The sequence below is a fragment of the Pleurodeles waltl genome, unplaced genomic scaffold (assembly GCF_031143425.1).
Source record: "Pleurodeles waltl isolate 20211129_DDA unplaced genomic scaffold, aPleWal1.hap1.20221129 scaffold_39, whole genome shotgun sequence".
Taxonomy (NCBI): Eukaryota; Metazoa; Chordata; class Amphibia; order Caudata; family Salamandridae; genus Pleurodeles; species Pleurodeles waltl.
In genome coordinates, this window is record NW_027150097.1 from 6518536 (window position 1) to 6537145 (window position 18610).

Here is an 18610-nt window from a genome sequence, read left to right on the forward strand (position 1 = left end):
AGTATACAAGAATAGTACACAACAAGAAATGCCACATTCAGTCAATCCACCCCGAATCCTTGCAGCCGCGTTGAACATGGCGGTCGAGGACTCAAACTGTACCGTTCAAGTCCTTGTCTCAGAGGCACTGAGTTGATTGGTATGGAGCCAGGCACCTCCTTATCTGAATCTTGAACTGGCTCCAAATTCTGCATGTCCACACCCCTTGTAGTAGATGATTGAGAATTAGTAGCAGTCACCACCGGCCATATGCACTGGTTCAAACTTCTGCTTGGCCACACCCCAAGTAGTCGATGATTGAGAATTAGTAGCAGTCACCACCGGATTCACTGTCAGGATGATCCATCCTCTCTCCTTCATCAGCTTCAGATCCCACTGTTTCCCTGAGCAGGAAGGTCTGGAATTGAAAATACAGAGGACATTAAACATCATTCACTCAGTACATGGCACTCATTTTGGTTTATAAGCTGGAAATTGAGCCATCAGGGCAGTGTCAAGAGTGTCAGGATGGCCGAGTGGTGTAAGGCGCTGCGTTCAGGTTGCAGTCTCCTTTGGAGGTGGGGGTTCGAATCCCACTTCTGACAAGTGTCTTTTGCGAGGTGGATACATTTTTGGACTTTTTTTTTCCAAGCACCTGTATCAAAAACAATGTCAACAGTTTCTGTAAATTATCGATAAGATCTATTGTCCGTTGCTTGCACTAATTTCCTGAAGTTGGCTAAATCGCAGTAAATCGGTAAAGCGGGAAATCACAGCATCTTCAACAAATCGTGATAGAGGGGCAGAGATAAAGGTTTCGACCCTACATATCAAGAGCGCAGCTGTCAATAGTTCAGCAGGTTTACAGTGCAGAAGGTTCAGTGGCACCAGGGTCCCCTGCGTCCCAATCACAGCTGGTTTTTAACTTCTGTATTCAGGGCATGGGAGGGGTGTGTTGCATCGTGCACACACAGTGCCTGTTTCGCAGATAAGTTTTAATAAATACACAGAGAATAATATAGAGTCATTGGCCACGAGGAACACCTTCCCTGACCTTTTATTCTCTCCGGTTCCACGTCACCGCGCCTACCATCCAACTCCATGAACTCGGGGGAGACTAACACTCCCTACCTCCCTTGGTGTGCATCATAGGCGTGCCCATGACGAACACAACATTTCTCCTTAACCAATACAAAACAAACATAGCTGCTCAAAAAAAAGATACTATACTAATCCAGTATACAAGAATAGTACACAACAAGAAATGCCACATTCAGTCAATCCACCCCGAATCCTTGCAGCCGCGTTGAACATGGCGGTCGAGGACTCAAACTGTACCGTTCAAGTCCTTGCTCAGAGGTACTGAGTTGATTGGTATTTAGCCAGGCACCTCCTGATCTGAATCTTGAACTGGCTCCAAATTCTGCATGTCCACACCCCTTGTAGTAGATGATTGAGAATTAGTAGCAGTCACCACCGGCCATGTGCACTGGTTCAAACTTCTGCATGTCCACACCCCAAGTAGTCGATGATTGAGAATTAGTAGCAGTCACCACCGGATTCACTGTCAGGATGATCCATCCTCTCTCCTTCACCAGCTTCAGATCCCACTGTTTCCCTGAGCAGGAAGGTCTGGAATTGAAAATACAGAGGACATTAAACAACATTCACTCAGTACATGGCACTCATTTTGGTTTATAAGCTGGAAATTGAGCCATCAGTGCAGTGTTAATAGTGTCAGGATGGCTGAGTGGTCTAAGGCGCTGCGTTCAGGTTGCATTCTCCTTTGGAGGCATGGGTTCGAATCCCACTTCTGACAAGTGTCTTTTGCGAGGTGGATACATTTTTGGACTTTTTTTTTCCAAGCACCCGTATCAAAAACAATGTCAACAGTTTCTGTAAATTATCGATAAGATCTATTGTCCGTTGCTTGCACTAATTTCCTGAAGTTGGCTAAATCGCAGTAAATCGGTAAAGCGGGAAATCACAGCATCTTCAACAAATCGTGATAGAGGGGCAGAGATAAAGGTTTCGACCCTACATATCAAGAGCGCATCTGTCAATAGTTCAGCAGGTTGACAGTGCAGAAGGTTCAGTGGCACCAGGGTCCCCTGCGTCCCAATCACAGCTGGTTTTTAACTTCTGTATTCAGGGCATGGGAGGGATGTGTTCCATCGTGCACACACGGTGCCTGTTTCGCAGATAAGTTTTAATAAATACATACAGAATAATATAGAGTCATTGGCCACGAGGAACAGCTTCCCTGACCTTTTATTCTCTCCGGTTCCACGTCACCGCGCCTACCATCCAACTCCAAAACTCGGGGGAGACTAACACTCCCTACCTCCCTTGATGTGCATCATAGGAGTGCCCATGACGAACACAACATTTCTCCTTAACCAATACAAAACAGACATAGCTGCTCAAAAAAAAGATACTATACTAAACCAGTATACAAGAATAGTACACAACAAGAAATGCCACATTCAGTCAATCCACCGTGAATCCTTGCAGCCGCGTTGAGCATGGCGGTCGAGGACTCAATCTGTACCGTTCAAGTCCTTGTCTCAGAGGCACTGGGTTGATTGGTATGGAGCCAGGCACCTCCTGATCTGAATCTTGAACTGGCTCCAAATTCTGCATGTCCACACCCCTTGTAGTAGATGATTGAGAATTAGTAGCAGTCACCACCGGCCATGTGCACTGGCTCAAAATTCAGCATGTCCACACCCCATGTAGTAGATGATTGAGAATTAGTAGCAGTCACCACCGGATTCACTGTCAGGATGATCCATCCTCTCTCCTTCATCAGCTTCAGATCCCACTGTTTCCCTGAGCAGGAAGGTCTGGAATTGAAAATACAGAGGACATTAAATAACATTCACTCAGTACATGGCACTCATTTTGGTTTATAAGCTGAAAATTGAGCCATCAGTCTGGTGTCAAGAGTGTCAGGATGGCCGGGTGGTCTAAGGGGCTGCATTCAGGTCACAGTCTCCCTTGGAGACGTGGGTTCAAACCCCTCTTCTCACAAGTGTCTTTTGCGAGGTGGATACATTTTTTGACTTTTTTTTTTCCAAGCACCCTTATCAAAAACAATGTCAACAGTTTCTGTAAATTATCGATAAGATCTATTGTCCGTTGCTTGCACTAATTGCCTGAAGTTTGCTAAATCGCAGTAATTTGGTAAAGCAGGAAATCACAGCATCTTCAACAAGTCGTGATAGAGGGGCCGAGATAAAGGTTTCGACCCTACATATCAAAAGCACAGCTGTTAATAGTTCAGCAGGTTCACAGTGCAGAAGGTTCAGTGGCACCAGGGTCCCCTGCGTCCCAATCACAGCTGGTTTTTAACTTTTGTATTCAGGGCATGGGAGGGGTGTGTTGCATTGTGCACACAAAGTGCCTGTTTCGCAAATAAGTTTGAATAAATACACAGAGAATAATATAGAGTCATTGGCCACGAGGAACACCTTCCCTGACCTTTTATTCTCTCCGGTTCCACGTCACCGTGCCTACCATCCAACTCCAAAACTCGGGGGAGACTAACACTCCCTACCTCCCTTGGTGTGCATCATAGGCGTGCCCATGACGAACACAACATTTCTCCTTAACCAATACAAAACAAACATAGCTGCTCAAAAAAAAAGATACTATACTAAACCAGTATACAAGAATAGTACACAACAAGAAATGCCACATTCAGTCAATCCACCCCGAATCCTTGCAGCCGCGTTGAGCATGGCGGTCGAGGACTCAAACTGTACCGTTCAAGTCCTTGTCTCAGAGGCACTGAGTTGATTGGTATGGAGCCAGGCACCTCCTGATCTGAATCTTGAACTGGCTCCAAATTCTGCATGTCCACACCCCTTGTAGTAGATGATTGAGAATTAGTAGCAGTCACCACCGGCCATGTGCACTGGCTCAAACTTCTGCATGTCCACACCCCAAGTAGTCGATGATTGCGAATTAGTAGCAGTCACCACCGGATTCACTGTCAGGATGATCCATCCTCTCTCCTTCATCAGCTTCAGATCCCACTGTTTCCCTGAGCAGGAAGGTCTGGAATGGAAAATACAGAGGACATTAAACAACATTCACTCAGTACATGGCACTCAATTTGGTTTATAAGCTGGAAATTGAGCCATCAGTGCAGTGTCAAGAGTGTCAGGGTGGCCGAGTGGTCTAAGGCGCTGCGTTCAGGTTGCAGTCTCCTTTGGAGGCGTTGGTTCGAATTCCACTTCTGACAAGTGTCTTTTGCGAGGTGGATACATTTTTGGACTTTTTTTTTCCAAGCACCCGTATCAAAAACAATGTCAACAGTTTCTGTAAATTATCGATAAGATCTATTGTCCGTTGCTTGCACTAATTTCCTGAAGTTGGCTAAATCGCAGTAAATCGGTAAAGCGGGAAATCACAGCATCTTCAACAAATCGTGATAGAGGGGCAGAGATAAAGGTTTCGACCCTACATATCAAGAGCGCAGCTGTCAATAGTTCAGCAGGTTGACAGTGCAGAACGTTCAGTGGCACCAGGGTCCCCTGCGTCCCAATCACAGCTGGTTTTTAACTTCTGTATTCAGGGCATGGGAGGGGTGTGTTGCATCGTGCACACACGGTGCCTGTTTCGCAGATAAGTTTTAATAAATACACAGAGAATAATATAGAGTCATTGGCCACGAGGAACACCTTCCCTGACCTTTTATTCTCTCCGGTTCCACGTCACCGCGCCTACCATCCAACTCCAAAAGTTGGGGGAGACTAACACTCCCTACCTCCCTTGGTGTGCATCATAGGCGTGCCCATGACGAACACAACATTTCTCCTTAACCAATACAAAACAAACATAGCTGCTCAAAAAAAAGATACTATACTAATCCAGTATACAAGAATAGTACACAACAAGAAATGCCACATTCAGTCAATCCACCCCGAATCCTTGCAGCCGCGTTGAGCATGGCGGTCGAGGACTCAAACTGTACCGTTCAAGTCCTTGTCTCAGAGGCACTGAGTTGATTGGTATGGAGCCAGGCACCTCCTGATCTGAATCTTGAACTGGCTCCAAATTCTGCATGTCCAGACCCCTTGTAGTAGATGATTGAGAATTAGTAGCAGTCACCACCGGCCATGTGCACTGGCTCAAACTTCTGAATGTCCACACCCCAAGTAGTCGATGATTGCGAATTAGTAGCAGTCACCACCGGATTCACTGTCAGGATGATCCATCCTCTCTCCTTCATCAGCTTCAGATCCCACTGTTTCCCTGAGCAGGAAGGTCGGGAATTGAAAATACAGAGGACATTAAACAAAATTCACTCAGTACATGGCACTCATTTTGGTTTATAAGCTGGAAATTGAGCCATCAGTGCAGTGTTAAGAGTGTCAGGATGGCCGAGTGGTCTAAGGCGCTGCGTTCAGGTCGCAGTCTCCTTTGGAGGCGTGGGTTCGAATCCCACTTCTGACAAGTGTCTTTTGCGAGGTGGATACATTTTTGGACTTTTTTTTTCCAATCACCCGTATCAAAAACAATGTCAACAGTTTCTGTAAATTATCGATAAGATCTATTGTCCGTTGCTTGCACTAATTTCCTGAAGTTGGCTAAATCGCAGTAAATCGGTAAAGCGGGAAATCACAGCATCTTCAACAAATCGTGATAGAGGGGCAGAGATAAAGGCTTCGACCCTACATATCAAGAGCGCAGCTGTCAATAGTTCAGCAGGTTCACAGTGCAGAAGGTTCAGTGGCACCAGGGTCCCCTGAGTCCCAATCACAGCTGGTTTTTAACTTCTGTATTCAGGGCATCGGAGGGGTGTGTTGCATCGTGCACACACAGTGCCTGTTTCGCAGATAAGTTTTAATAAATACACAGAGAATAATATAGAGTCATTGGCCACGAGGAACACCTTCCCTGACCTTTTATTCTCTCCAGTTCCACGTCACCGCGCCTACCATCCAACTCCAAAAGTTGGGGGAGACTAACACTCCCTACCTCCCTTGGTGTGCATCATAGGCGTGCCCATGACGAACACAACATTTCTCCTTAAACAATACAAAACAAACATAGCTGCTCAAAAAAAAGATACTATACTAATCCAGTATACAAGAATAGTACACAACAAGAAATGCCACATTCAGTCAATCCCCCCCGAATCCTTGCAGCCGCGTTGAGCATGGCGGTCGAGGACTCAAACTGTACCGTTCAAGTCCTTGTCTCAGAGGCACTGAGTTGATTGGTATGGAGCCAGGCACCTCCTGATCTGAATCTTGAACTGGCTCCAAATTCTGCATGTCCACACCCCAAGTAGTCGATGATTGCGAATTAGTAGCAGTCACCACCGGATTCACTATCAGGATGATCCATCCTCTCTCCTTCATCAGCTTCAGATCCCACTGTTTCCCTGAGTAGGAAGGTCTGGAATTGAAAATACAGAGGACATTAAACAAAATTCACTCAGTACATGGCACTCATTTTGGTTTATAAGCTGGAAATTGAGCCATCAGTGGAGTGTTAAGAGTGTCAGGATGGCCGAGTCGTCTAAGGCGCTGCGTTCAGGTCGCAGTCTCCTTTGGAGGCGTGGGTTTGAATCCCACTTCTGACAAGTGTCTTTTGCAAGGTGGATACATTTTTGGACTTTTTTTTTCCAAGCACCCGTATCAAAAGCAATGTCAACAGTTTCTGTAAATTATCGATAAGATCTATTGTCCGTTGCTTGCACTAATTTCCTGAAGTTGGCTAAATCGCAGTAAATCGGTAAAGCAGGAAATCACAGCATCTTCAACAAATCGTGATAGAGGGGCAGAGATAAAGGTTTCGACCCTACATATCCAGAGCGCAGCTGTCAATAGTTCAGCAGGTTCACAGTGCAGAAGGTTCAGTGGCACCAGGGTCCCCTGCGTCCCAATCACAGCTGGTTTTTAACTTCTGTATTCAGGGCATGGGAGGGGTGTGTTGCATCGTGCACACACGGTGCCTGTTTCGCAGATAAGTTTTAATAAATACACAGAGAATAATATAGAGTCATTGGCCACGAGGAACACCTTCCCTGACCTTTTATTCTCTCCGGTTCCACGTTACCGCGCCTACCATCCAACTCCAAAACTCGGGGGAGACTAACACTCCCTACCTCCCTTGGTGTGCATCATAGGCGTGCCCATGACGAACACAACATTTCTCCTTAACCAATACAAAACAAACATAGCTGCTCAAAAAAAAGATACTATACTAATCCAGTATACAAGAATAGTACACAACAAGAAATGCCACATTCAGTCAATCCACCCCGAATCCTTGCAGCCGCGTTGAGCATGGCGGTCGAGGACTCACACTGTACCGTTCAAGTCCTTGTCTCTGAGGCACTGAGTTGATTGGTATGGAGCCAGGCACCTCCTGATCTGAATCTTGAACTGGCTCCAAATTCTGCATGTCCACACCCCTTGTAGTAGATGATTGAGAATTAGTAGCAGTCACCACCGGATTCACTGTCAGAATGATCCATCCTCTCTCCTTCATCAGCTTCAGATCCCACTGTTTCCCTGAGCAGGAAGGTCTGGAATTGAAAATACAGAGGACATTAAACAACATTCACTCAGTACATGGCACTCATTTTGGTTTATAAGCTGGAAATTGAGCCATCAGAGGAGTGTCAAGAGTGTCAGGATGGCCAAGTGGTCTAAGGCTCTGCGTTTAGGTCGCAGTCTCCTTTGGAGGCGTGGGTTTGAATCCCCCTTCTGACAAGTGTCTTTTGCGAGGTGGATACATTTTTGGACTTTTTTTTTCCAAGCACCCGTATCAAAAACAATGTCAACAGTTTCTGTAAATTATCGATAAGATCTATTGTCCGTTGCTTGCACTAATTTCCTGAAGTTGGCTAAATCGCAGTAAATCGGTAAAGCGGGAAATCACAGCATCTTCAACAAATCGTGATAGAGGGGCCGAGATAAAGGTTTCGACCCTACATATCAAAAGCGCAGCTGTCAATAGTTCAGCAGGTTCACAGTGCAGAAGGTTCAGTGGCACCAGGGTCCCCTGCGTCCCAATCAGAGCTGGTTTTTAACTTCTGTATTCAGGGGATGGGAGGGGTGGGGGTGTTGCGTCGTGCACACACAGTGCCTGTTTTGCAGAGAAGTTTTAATAAATACACAAAGAATAATATGGAGTCTTTGGCCACAAGGAACACCTTCCCCTACCTTTTATTCTCTCCGATTCCACATCACCGCACCTAACATCCAACTCCAAAACTCAGGGGAGACTAACACTCCCTACCTCCCTTGGTGTGCATCATGGGCGTGCCCATGACGAATACAACATTTCTCCTTAACCAATACAAAACAAACATAGCTGCTCAAAAAAAAGATACTATACTAATCCAGTATACAAGAATAGTACACAACAATAAATACCACATTCAGTCAATCCACCCCGAATCCTTGCAGCCGCGTTGAGCATGGCGGTCGAGGACTCAAACTGTACCGTTCAAGTCCTTGTCTCAGAGGCACTGAGTTGATTGGTATGGAGCCAGGCACCTCCTGATCTGAATCTTGAACTGGCTCCAAATTCTGCATGTCCACACCCCCTGTAGTAGATGATTGAGAATTAGTAGCAGTCACCACCGGCCATATGCACTGGCTCAAAATTCTGCAAGTCCACACCCCATGTAGTAGATGATTGAGAATTAGTAGCAGTCACCACAGAGTCCACTGTCAGGATGATCCATCCTCTCTCCTTCATCAGCTTCAGATCCCACTGTTTCCCTGAGCAGGAAGGTCTGGAATTGAAAACACTGAGGACATTAAATAACATTCACTCAGTACATGGCACTCATTTTGGTTTATAAGCTGGAAATTGAGCCATCAGTCTGGTGTCAAGAGTGTCAGGATGGCCGGGTGGTCTAAGGTGCTGCATTCAGGTCACAGTCTCCCTTGGAGATGTGTGTTCAAACCCCTCTTCTAACAAGTGTCTTTACGAGGTGGATACATTTTTGGACTTTTTTTTCCAAGCACCCTTATCAAAAACAATGTCAACAGTTTCTGTAAATTATCGATAAGATCTATTGTCCGTTGCTTGCACTAATTGCCTGAAGTTGGCTAAATCGCAGTAAATCGGTAAAGCAGGAAATCACAGCATCTTCAACAAATCGTGATAGAGGGGCCGAGATAAAGGTTTCGACCCTACATATCAAAAGCACAGCCGTCAATAGTTCAGCAGGTTCACAGTGCAGAAGGTTCAGTGGCACCAGGGTCCCCTGCATCCCAATCACAGCTGGTTTTTAACTTCTGTATTCTGGGCATGGGAGGGGTGTGTTGCATCGTGCACTCACAGTGCCTGTTTCGCAAATAAGTTTTAATAAATACACAGAGAATAATATAGAGTCATTGGCCACGAGGAACACCTTCCCTGACCTTTTATTCTCTCCGGTTCCACGTCACCGCGCCTACCATCCAACTCCAAAACTCGGGGGAGACTAACACTCCCTACCTCCCTTGGTGTGCATCATAGGCGTGCCCATGACGAACACAACATTTCTCCTTAACCAATACAAAACAAACATAGCTGCTCAAAAAAAAGATACTATACTAATCCAGTATACAAGAATAGTACACAACAAGAAATGCCACATTCAGTCAATCCACCCCGAATCCTTGCAGCCGCGTTGAGCATGGCGGTCGAGGACTCAAACTGTACCGTTCATGTCCTTGTCTCAGAGGCACTGAGTTGATTGGTATGGAGCCAGGCACCTCCTGATCTGAATCTTGAACTGGCTCCAAATTCTGCATGTCCACACCCCTTGTAGTAGATGATTGAGAATTAGTAGCAGTCACCACCGGCCATGTGCACTGGCTCAAACTTCTGCATGTCAACACCCCATGTAGTTGATGATTGAGAATTAGTAGCAGTCACCACCGGATTCACTGTCAGGATGATCCATCCTCTCTCCTTCATCAGCTTCAGATCCCACTGTTTCCCTGTGCAGGAAGGTCTGGAATTGAAAATACAGAGGACATTAAACAACATTCACTCAGTACATGGCACTCATTTTGGTTTATAAGCTGGAAATTGAGCCATCAGTGCAGTGTTAAGAGTGTCAGGATGGCCGAGTGGTCTAAGGCGCTGCGTTCAGGTTGCAGTCTCCTTTGGAGGCGTGGGTTCAAATCCCACTTCTGACAAGTGTCTTTTGCGAGGTGGATACATTTTTTGACTTTTTTTTTCCAAGCACCCGTATCAAAAACAATGTCAACAGTTTCTGTAAATTATCGATAAGATCTATTGTCCGTTGCTTGCACTAATTTCCTGAAGTTGGCTAAATCGCAGTAAATCGGTAAAGCAGGAAATCACAGCATCTTCAACAAATCGTGATAGAGGGGCAGAGATAAAGGTTTCGACCCTACATATCAAGAGCGCAGCTGTCAATAGTTCAGCAGGTTCACAGTGCAGAAGGTTCAGTGGCACCAGGGTCCCCTGCGTCCCAATCACAGCTGGTTTTTAACTTCTGTATTCAGGGCATGGGAGGGGTGTGTTGCATCGTGCACACACGGTGCCTGTTTCGCAGATAAGTTTTAATAAATACACAGAGAATAATATAGAGTCATTGGCCTCGAGGAACACCTTCCCTGACCTTTTATTCTCTCCGGTTCCACGTCACCGCGCCTACCATCCAACTCCAAAAGTTGGGGGAGACTAACACTCCCTACCTCCCTTGGTGTGCATCATAGGCGTGCCCATGACGAACACAACATTTCTCCTTAACCAATACAAAACAAACATAGCTGCTCAAAAAAAAGATACTATACTAATCCAGTATACAAGAATAGTACACAACAAGAAATGCCACTTTCAGTCAATCCACCCGAATCCTTGCAGCCGCGTTGAGCATGGCGGTCGAGGACTCAAACTGTACCGTTCAAGTTCTTGTCTCAGAGGCACTGAGTTGATTTTTATGGAGCCAGGCACCTCCTGATCTGAATCTTGAACTGGCTCCAAATTCTGCATGTCCACACCCCTTCTAGTAGATGATTGAGAATTAGTAGCAGTCACCACCGGCCATGTGCACTGGCTCAAACTTCTGCATGTCCACACCCCAAGTAGTCGATGATTGCGAATTAGTAGCAGTCACCACCGGATTCACTGTCATGATGATCCATCCTCTCTCCTTCATCAGCTTCAGATCCCACTGTTTCCCTGAGCAGGAAGGTCTGGAATTGAAAATACAGAGGACATTAAACAAAATTCACTCAGTACATGGCACTCATTTTGGTTTATAAGCTGGAAATTGAGCCATCAGTGCAGTGTTAAGAGTGTCAGGATGGCCGAGTGGTCTAAGGCGCTGCGTTCAGGTCGCAGTCTCCTTTGGAGGCGTGGGTTCGAATCCCACTTCTGACAAGTGTCTTTTGCGAGGTGGATACATTTTTGGACTTTTTTTTTCCAATCACCCGTATCAAAAACAATGTCAACAGTTTCTGTAAATTATCGATAAGATCTATTGTCAGTTGCTTGCACTAATTTCCTGAAGTTGGCTAAATCGCAGTAAATCGGTAAAGCGGGAAATCACAGCATCTTCAACAAATCGTGATAGAGGGGCAGAGATAAAGGCTTCGACCCTACATATCAAGAGCGCAGCTGTCAATAGTTCAGCAGGTTCACAGTGCAGAAGGTTCAGTGGCACCAGGGTCCCCTGCGTCCCAATCACAGCTGGTTTTAAACTTCTGTATTCAGGGCATCGGAGGGGTGTGTTGCATCGTGCACACACAGTGCCTGTTTCGCAGATAAGTTTTCATAAATACACAGAGAATAATATAGAGTCATTGGCCACGAGGAACACCTTCCCTGACCTTTTATTCTCTCCAGTTCCACGTCACCGCGCCTACCATCCAACTCCAAAAGTTGGGGGAGACTAACACTCCCTACCTCCCTTGGTGTGCATCATAGGCGTGCCCATGACGAACACAACATTTCTCCTTAAACAATACAAAACAAACATAGCTGCTCAAAAAAAAGATACTATACTAATCCAGTATACAAGAATAGTACACAACAAGAAATGCCACATTCAGTCAATCCCCCCCGAATCCTTGCAGCCGCGTTGAGCATGGCGGTCGAGGACTCAAACTGTACCGTTCAAGTCCTTGTCTCAGAGGCACTGAGTTGATTGGTATGGAGCCAGGCACCTCCTGATCTGAATCTTGAACTGGCTCCAAATTCTGCATGTCCACACCCCTTGTAGTAGATGATTGAGAATTAGTAGCAGTCACCACCGGCCATGTGCACTGGCTCAAACTTCTGCATGTCCACACCCCAAGTAGTCGATGATTGCGAATTAGTAGCAGTCACCACCGGATTCACTGTCAGGATGATCCATCCTCTCTCCTTCATCAGCTTCAGATCCCACTGTTTCCCTGAGTAGGAAGGTCTGGAATTGAAAATACAGAGGACATTCAACAAAATTCACTCAGTACATGGCACTCATTTTGGTTTATAAGCTGGAAATTGAGCCATCAGTGGAGTGTTAAGAGTGTCAGGATGGCCGAGTCGTCTAAGGCGCTGCGTTCAGGTCGCAGTCTCCTTTGGAGGCGTGGGTTTGAATCCCACTTCTGACAAGTGTCTTTTGCAAGGTGGATACATTTTTGGACTTTTTTTTTCCAAGCACCCGTATCAAAAACAATGTCAACAGTTTCTGTAAATTATCGATAAAATCTATTGTCCGTTGCTTGCACTAATTTCCTGAAGTTGGCTAAATCGCAGTAAATCGGTAAAGCAGGAAATCACAGCATCTTCAACAAATCGTGATAGAGGGGCAGAGATAAAGGTTTCGACCCTACATATCAAGAGCGCAGCTGTCAATAGTTCAGCAGGTTCACAGTGCAGAACGTTCAGTGGCACCAGGGTCCCCTGCGTCCCAATCACAGCTGGTTTTTAACTTCTGTATTCAGGGCATGGGAGGGGTGTGTTGCATCGTGCACACACGGTGCCTGTTTCGCAGATAAGTTTTAATAAATACACAGAGAATAATATAGAGTCATTGGCCACGAGGAACACCTTCCCTGACCTTTTATTCTCTCCGGTTCCACGTCACCGCGCCTACCATCCAACTCCAAAAGTTGGGGGAGACTAACACTCCCTACCTCCCTTGGTGTGCATCATAGGCGTGCCCATGACGAACACAACATTTCTCCTTAACCAATACAAAACAAACATAGCTGCTCAAAAAAAAGATACTATACTAATCCAGTATACAAGAATAGTACACAACAAGAAATGCCACATTCAGTCAATCCACCCCGAATCCTTGCAGCCGCGTTGAGCATGGCGGTCGAGGACTCAAACTGTACCGTTCAAGTCCTTGTCTCAGAGGCACTGAGTTGATTGGTATGGAGCCAGGCACCTCCTGATCTGAATCTTGAACTGGCTCCAAATTCTGCATGTCCAGACCCCTTGTAGTAGATGATTGAGAATTAGTAGCAGTCACCACCGGCCATGTGCACTGGCTCAAACTTCTGAATGTCCACACCCCAAGTAGTCGATGATTGCGAATTAGTAGCAGTCACCACCGGATTCACTGTCAGGATGATCCATCCTCTCTCCTTCATCAGCTTCAGATCCCACTGTTTCCCTGAGCAGGAAGGTCGGGAATTGAAAATACAGAGGACATTAAACAAAATTCACTCAGTACATGGCACTCATTTTGGTTTATAAGCTGGAAATTGAGCCATCAGTGCAGTGTTAAGAGTGTCAGGATGACCGAGTGGTCTAAGGCGCTGCGTTCAGGTCGCAGTCTCCTTTGGAGGCGTGGGTTCGAATCCCACTTCTGACAAGTGTCTTTTGCGAGGTGGATACATTTTTGGACTTTTTTTTCCCAATCACCCGTATCAAAAACAATGTCAACAGTTTCTGTAAATTATCGATAAGATCTATTGTCCGTTGCTTGCACTAATTTCCTGAAGTTGGCTAAATCGCAGTAAATCGGTAAAGCGGGAAATCACAGCATCTTCAACAAATCGTGATAGAGGGGCAGAGATAAAGGCTTCGACCCTACATATCAAGAGCGCAGCTGTCAATAGTTCAGCAGGTTCACAGTGCAGAAGGTTCAGTGGCACCAGGGTCACCTGCGTCCCAATCACAGCTGGTTTTTAACTTCTGTATTCAGGGCATCGGAGGGGTGTGTTGCATCGTGCACACACAGTGCCTGTTTCGCAGATAAGTTTTAATAAATACACAGAGAATAATATAGAGTCATTGGCCACGAGGAACACCTTCCCTGACCTTTTATTCTCTCCAGTTCCACGTCACCGCGCCTACCATCCAACTCCAAAAGTTGGGGGAGACTAACACTCCCTACCTCCCTTGGTGTGCATCATAGGCGTGCCCATGACGAACACAACATTTCTCCTTAAACAATACAAAACAAACATAGCTGCTCAAAAAAAAGATACTATACTAATCCAGTATACAAGAATAGTACACAACAAGAAATGCCACATTCAGTCAATCCCCCCCGAATCCTTGCAGCCGCGTTGAGCATGGCGGTCGAGGACTCAAACTGTACCGTTCAAGTCCTTGTCTCAGAGGCACTGAGTTGATTGGTATGGAGCCAGGCACCTCCTGATCTGAATCTTGAACTGGCTCCAAATTCTGCATGTCCACACCCCAAGTAGTCGATGATTGCGAATTAGTAGCAGTCACCACCGGATTCACTATCAGGATGATCCATCCTCTCTCCTTCATCAGCTTCAGATCCCACTGTTTCCCTGAGTAGGAAGGTCTGGAATTGAAAATACAGAGGACATTAAACAAAATTCACTCAGTACATGGCACTCATTTTGGTTTATAAGCTGGAAATTGAGCCATCAGTGGAGTGTTAAGAGTGTCAGGATGGCCGAGTCGTCTAAGGCGCTGCGTTCAGATCGCAGTCTCCTTTGGAGGCGTGGGTTTGAATCCCACTTCTGACAAGTGTCTTTTGCAAGGTGGATACATTTTTGGACTTTTTTTTTCCAAGCACCCGTATCAAAAGCAATGTCAACAGTTTCTGTAAATTATCGATAAGATCTATTGTCCGTTGCTTGCACTAATTTCCTGAAGTTGGCTAAATCGCAGTAAATCGGTAAAGCAGGATATCACAGCATCTTCAACAAATCGTGATAGAGGGGCAGAGATAAAGGTTTCGACCCTACATATCCAGAGCGCAGCTGTCAATAGTTCAGCAGGTTCACAGTGCAGAAGGTTCAGTGGCACCAGGGTCCCCTGCGTCCCAATCACAGCTGGTTTTTAACTTCTGTATTCAGGGCATGGGAGGGGTGTGTTGCATCGTGCACACACGGTGCCTGTTTCGCAGATAAGTTTTAATAAATACACAGAGAATAATATAGAGTCATTGGCCACGAGGAACACCTTCCCTGACCTTTTATTCTCTCCGGTTCCACGTTACCGCGCCTACCATCCAACTCCAAAACTCGGGGGAGACTAACACTCCCTACCTCCCTTGGTGTGCATCATAGGCGTGCCCATGACGAACACAACATTTCTCCTTAACCAATACAAAACAAACATAGCTGCTCAAAAAAAAGATACTATACTAATCCAGTATACAAGAATAGTACACAACAAGAAATGCCACATTCAGTCAATCCACCCCGAATCCTTGCAGCCGCGTTGAGCATGGCGGTCGAGGACTCACACTGTACCGTTCAAGTCCTTGTCTCTGAGGCACTGAGTTGATTGGTATGGAGCCAGGCACCTCCTGATCTGAATCTTGAACTGGCTCCAAATTCTGCATGTCCACACCCCTTGTAGTAGATGATTGAGAATTAGTAGCAGTCACCACCGGATTCACTGTCAGAATGATCCATCCTCTCTCCTTCATCAGCTTCAGATCCCACTGTTTCCCTGAGCAGGAAGGTCTGGAATTGAAAATACAGAGGACATTAAACAACATTCACTCAGTACATGGCACTCATTTTGGTTTATAAGCTGGAAATTGAGCCATCAGAGCAGTGTCAAGAGTGTCAGGATGGCCGAGTGGTCTAAGGCTCTGCGTTTAGGTCGCAGTCTCCTTTGGAGGCGTGGGTTTGAATCCCCCTTCTGACAAGTGTCTTTTGCGAGGTGGATACATTTTTGGACTTTTTTTTTCCAAGCACCCGTATCAAAAACAATGTCAACAGTTTCTGTAAATTATCGATAAGATCTATTGTCCGTTGCTTGCACTAATTTCCTGAAGTTGGCTAAATCGCAGTAAATCGGTAAAGCGGGAAATCACAGCATCTTCAACAAATCGTGATAGAGGGGCCGAGATAAAGGTTTCGACCCTACATATCAAAAGCGCAGCTGTCAATAGTTCAGCAGGTTCACAGTGCAGAAGGTTCAGTGGCACCAGGGTCCCCTGCGTCCCAATCAGAGCTGGTTTTTAACTTCTGTATTCAGGGGATGGGAGGGGTGGGGGTGTTGCGTCGTGCACACACAGTGCCTGTTTTGCAGAGAAGTTTTAATAAATACACAAAGAATAATATGGAGTCTTTGGCCACAAGGAACACCTTCCCCTACCTTTTATTCTCTCCGATTCCACATCACCGCACCTAACATCCAACTCCAAAACTCAGGGGAGACTAACACTCCCTACCTCCCTTGGTGTGCATCATGGGCGTGCCCATGACGAATACAACATTTCTCCTTAACCAATACAAAACAAACATAGCTGCTCAAAAAAAAGATACTATACTAATCCAGTATACAAGAATAGTACACAACAATAAATACCACATTCAGTCAATCCACCCCGAATCCTTGCAGCCGCGTTGAGCATGGCGGTCGAGGACTCAAACTGTACCGTTCAAGTCCTTGTCTCAGAGGCACTGAGTTGATTGGTATGGAGCCAGGCACCTCCTGATCTGAATCTTGAACTGGCTCCAAATTCTGCATGTCCACACCCCCTGTAGTAGATGATTGAGAATTAGTAGCAGTCACCACCGGCCATATGCACTGGCTCAAAATTCTGCAAGTCCACACCCCATGTAGTAGATGATTGAGAATTAGTAGCAGTCACCACAGAGTCCACTGTCAGGATGATCCATCCTCTCTCCTTCATCAGCTTCAGATCCCACTGTTTCCCTGAGCAGGAAGGTCTGGAATTGAAAACACTGAGGACATTAAATAACATTCACTCAGTACATGGCACTCATTTTGGTTTATAAGCTGGAAATTGAGCCATCAGTCTGGTGTCAAGAGTGTCAGGATGGCCGGGTGGTCTAAGGTGCTGCATTCAGGTCACAGTCTCCCTTGGAGATGTGTGTTCAAACCCCTCTTCTAACAAGTGTCTTTACGAGGTGGATACATTTTTGGACTTTTTTTTCCAAGCACCCTTATCAAAAACAATGTCAACAGTTTCTGTAAATTATCGATAAGATCTATTGTCCGTTGCTTGCACTAATTGCCTGAAGTTGGCTAAATCGCAGTAAATCGGTAAAGCAGGAAATCACAGCATCTTCAACAAATCGTGATAGAGGGGCCGAGATAAAGGTTTCGACCCTACATATCAAAAGCACAGCCGTCAATAGTTCAGCAGGTTCACAGTGCAGAAGGTTCAGTGGCACCAGGGTCCCCTGCATCCCAATCACAGCTGGTTTTTAACTTCTGTATTCTGGGCATGGGAGGGGTGTGTTGCATCGTGCACTCACAGTGCCTGTTTCGCAAATAAGTTTTAATAAATACACAGAGAATAATATAGAGTCATTGGCCACGAGGAACACCTTCCCTGACCTTTTATTCTCTCCGGTTCCACGTCACCGCGCCTACCATCCAACTCCAAAACTCGGGGGAGACTAACACTCCCTACCTCCCTTGGTGTGCATCATAGGCGTGCCCATGACGAACACAACATTTCTCCTTAACCAATACAAAACAAACATAGCTGCTCAAAAAAAAGATACTATACTAATCCAGTATACAAGAATAGTACACAACAAGAAATGCCACATTCAGTCAATCCACCCCGAATCCTTGCAGCCGCGTTGAGCATGGCGGTCGAGGACTCAAACTGTACCGTTCATGTCCTTGTCTCAGAGGCACTGAGTTGATTGGTATGGAGCCAGGCACCTCCTGATCTGAATCTTGAACTGGCTCCAAATTCTGCATGTCCACACCCCTTGTAGTAGATGATTGAGAATTAGTAGCAGTCACCACCGGCCATGTGCACTGGCTCAAACTTCTGCATGTCAACACCCCATGTAGTTGATGATTGAGAATTAGTAGCAGTCACCACCGGATTCACTGTCAGGATGATCCATCCTCTCTCCTTCATCAGCTTCAGATCCCACTGTTTCCCTGTGCAGGAAGGTCTGGAATTGAAAATACAGAGGACATTAAACAACATTCACTCAGTACATGGCACTCATTTTGGTTTATAAGCTGGAAATTGAGCCATCAGTGCAGTGTTAAGAGTGTCAGGATGGCCGAGTGGTCTAAGGCGCTGCGTTCAGGTTGCAGTCTCCTTTGGAGGCGTGGGTTCAAATCCCACTTCTGACAAGTGTCTTTTGCGAGGTGGATACATTTTTTGACTTTTTTTTTCCAAGCACCCGTATCAAAAACAATGTCAACAGTTTCTGTAAATTATCGATAAGATCTATTGTCCGTTGCTTGCACTAATTTCCTG

General features: G+C 45.8%; 7 non-coding genes across 7 annotated transcripts; all 7 read left to right on the top strand.

Moving 5' to 3' along the window:
* Nucleotides 1-5359: 5359 nt before the first annotated feature.
* On the top strand, nt 5360-5442 carry TRNAL-CAG (transfer RNA leucine (anticodon CAG)). Its single transcript has one exon. It is a non-coding gene; the product is annotated as a tRNA-Leu (tRNA).
* Nucleotides 5443-7629: 2187 nt separating this feature from the next.
* On the top strand, nt 7630-7712 carry TRNAL-UAG (transfer RNA leucine (anticodon UAG)). The gene has a single exon. It is a non-coding gene; the product is annotated as a tRNA-Leu (tRNA).
* Nucleotides 7713-10059: 2347 nt separating this feature from the next.
* TRNAL-CAG (transfer RNA leucine (anticodon CAG)) lies at nt 10060-10142 on the top strand. Its single transcript has one exon. It is a non-coding gene; the product is annotated as a tRNA-Leu (tRNA).
* A 1130-nt stretch (nt 10143-11272) lies between these two features.
* TRNAL-CAG (transfer RNA leucine (anticodon CAG)) lies at nt 11273-11355 on the top strand. The gene has a single exon. It is a non-coding gene; the product is annotated as a tRNA-Leu (tRNA).
* A 2345-nt stretch (nt 11356-13700) lies between these two features.
* TRNAL-CAG (transfer RNA leucine (anticodon CAG)) lies at nt 13701-13783 on the top strand. Its single transcript has one exon. It is a non-coding gene; the product is annotated as a tRNA-Leu (tRNA).
* A 2187-nt stretch (nt 13784-15970) lies between these two features.
* Nucleotides 15971-16053, top strand: TRNAL-UAG (transfer RNA leucine (anticodon UAG)). Its single transcript has one exon. It is a non-coding gene; the product is annotated as a tRNA-Leu (tRNA).
* A 2347-nt stretch (nt 16054-18400) lies between these two features.
* TRNAL-CAG (transfer RNA leucine (anticodon CAG)) lies at nt 18401-18483 on the top strand. Its single transcript has one exon. It is a non-coding gene; the product is annotated as a tRNA-Leu (tRNA).
* Nucleotides 18484-18610: the final 127 nt, after the last annotated feature.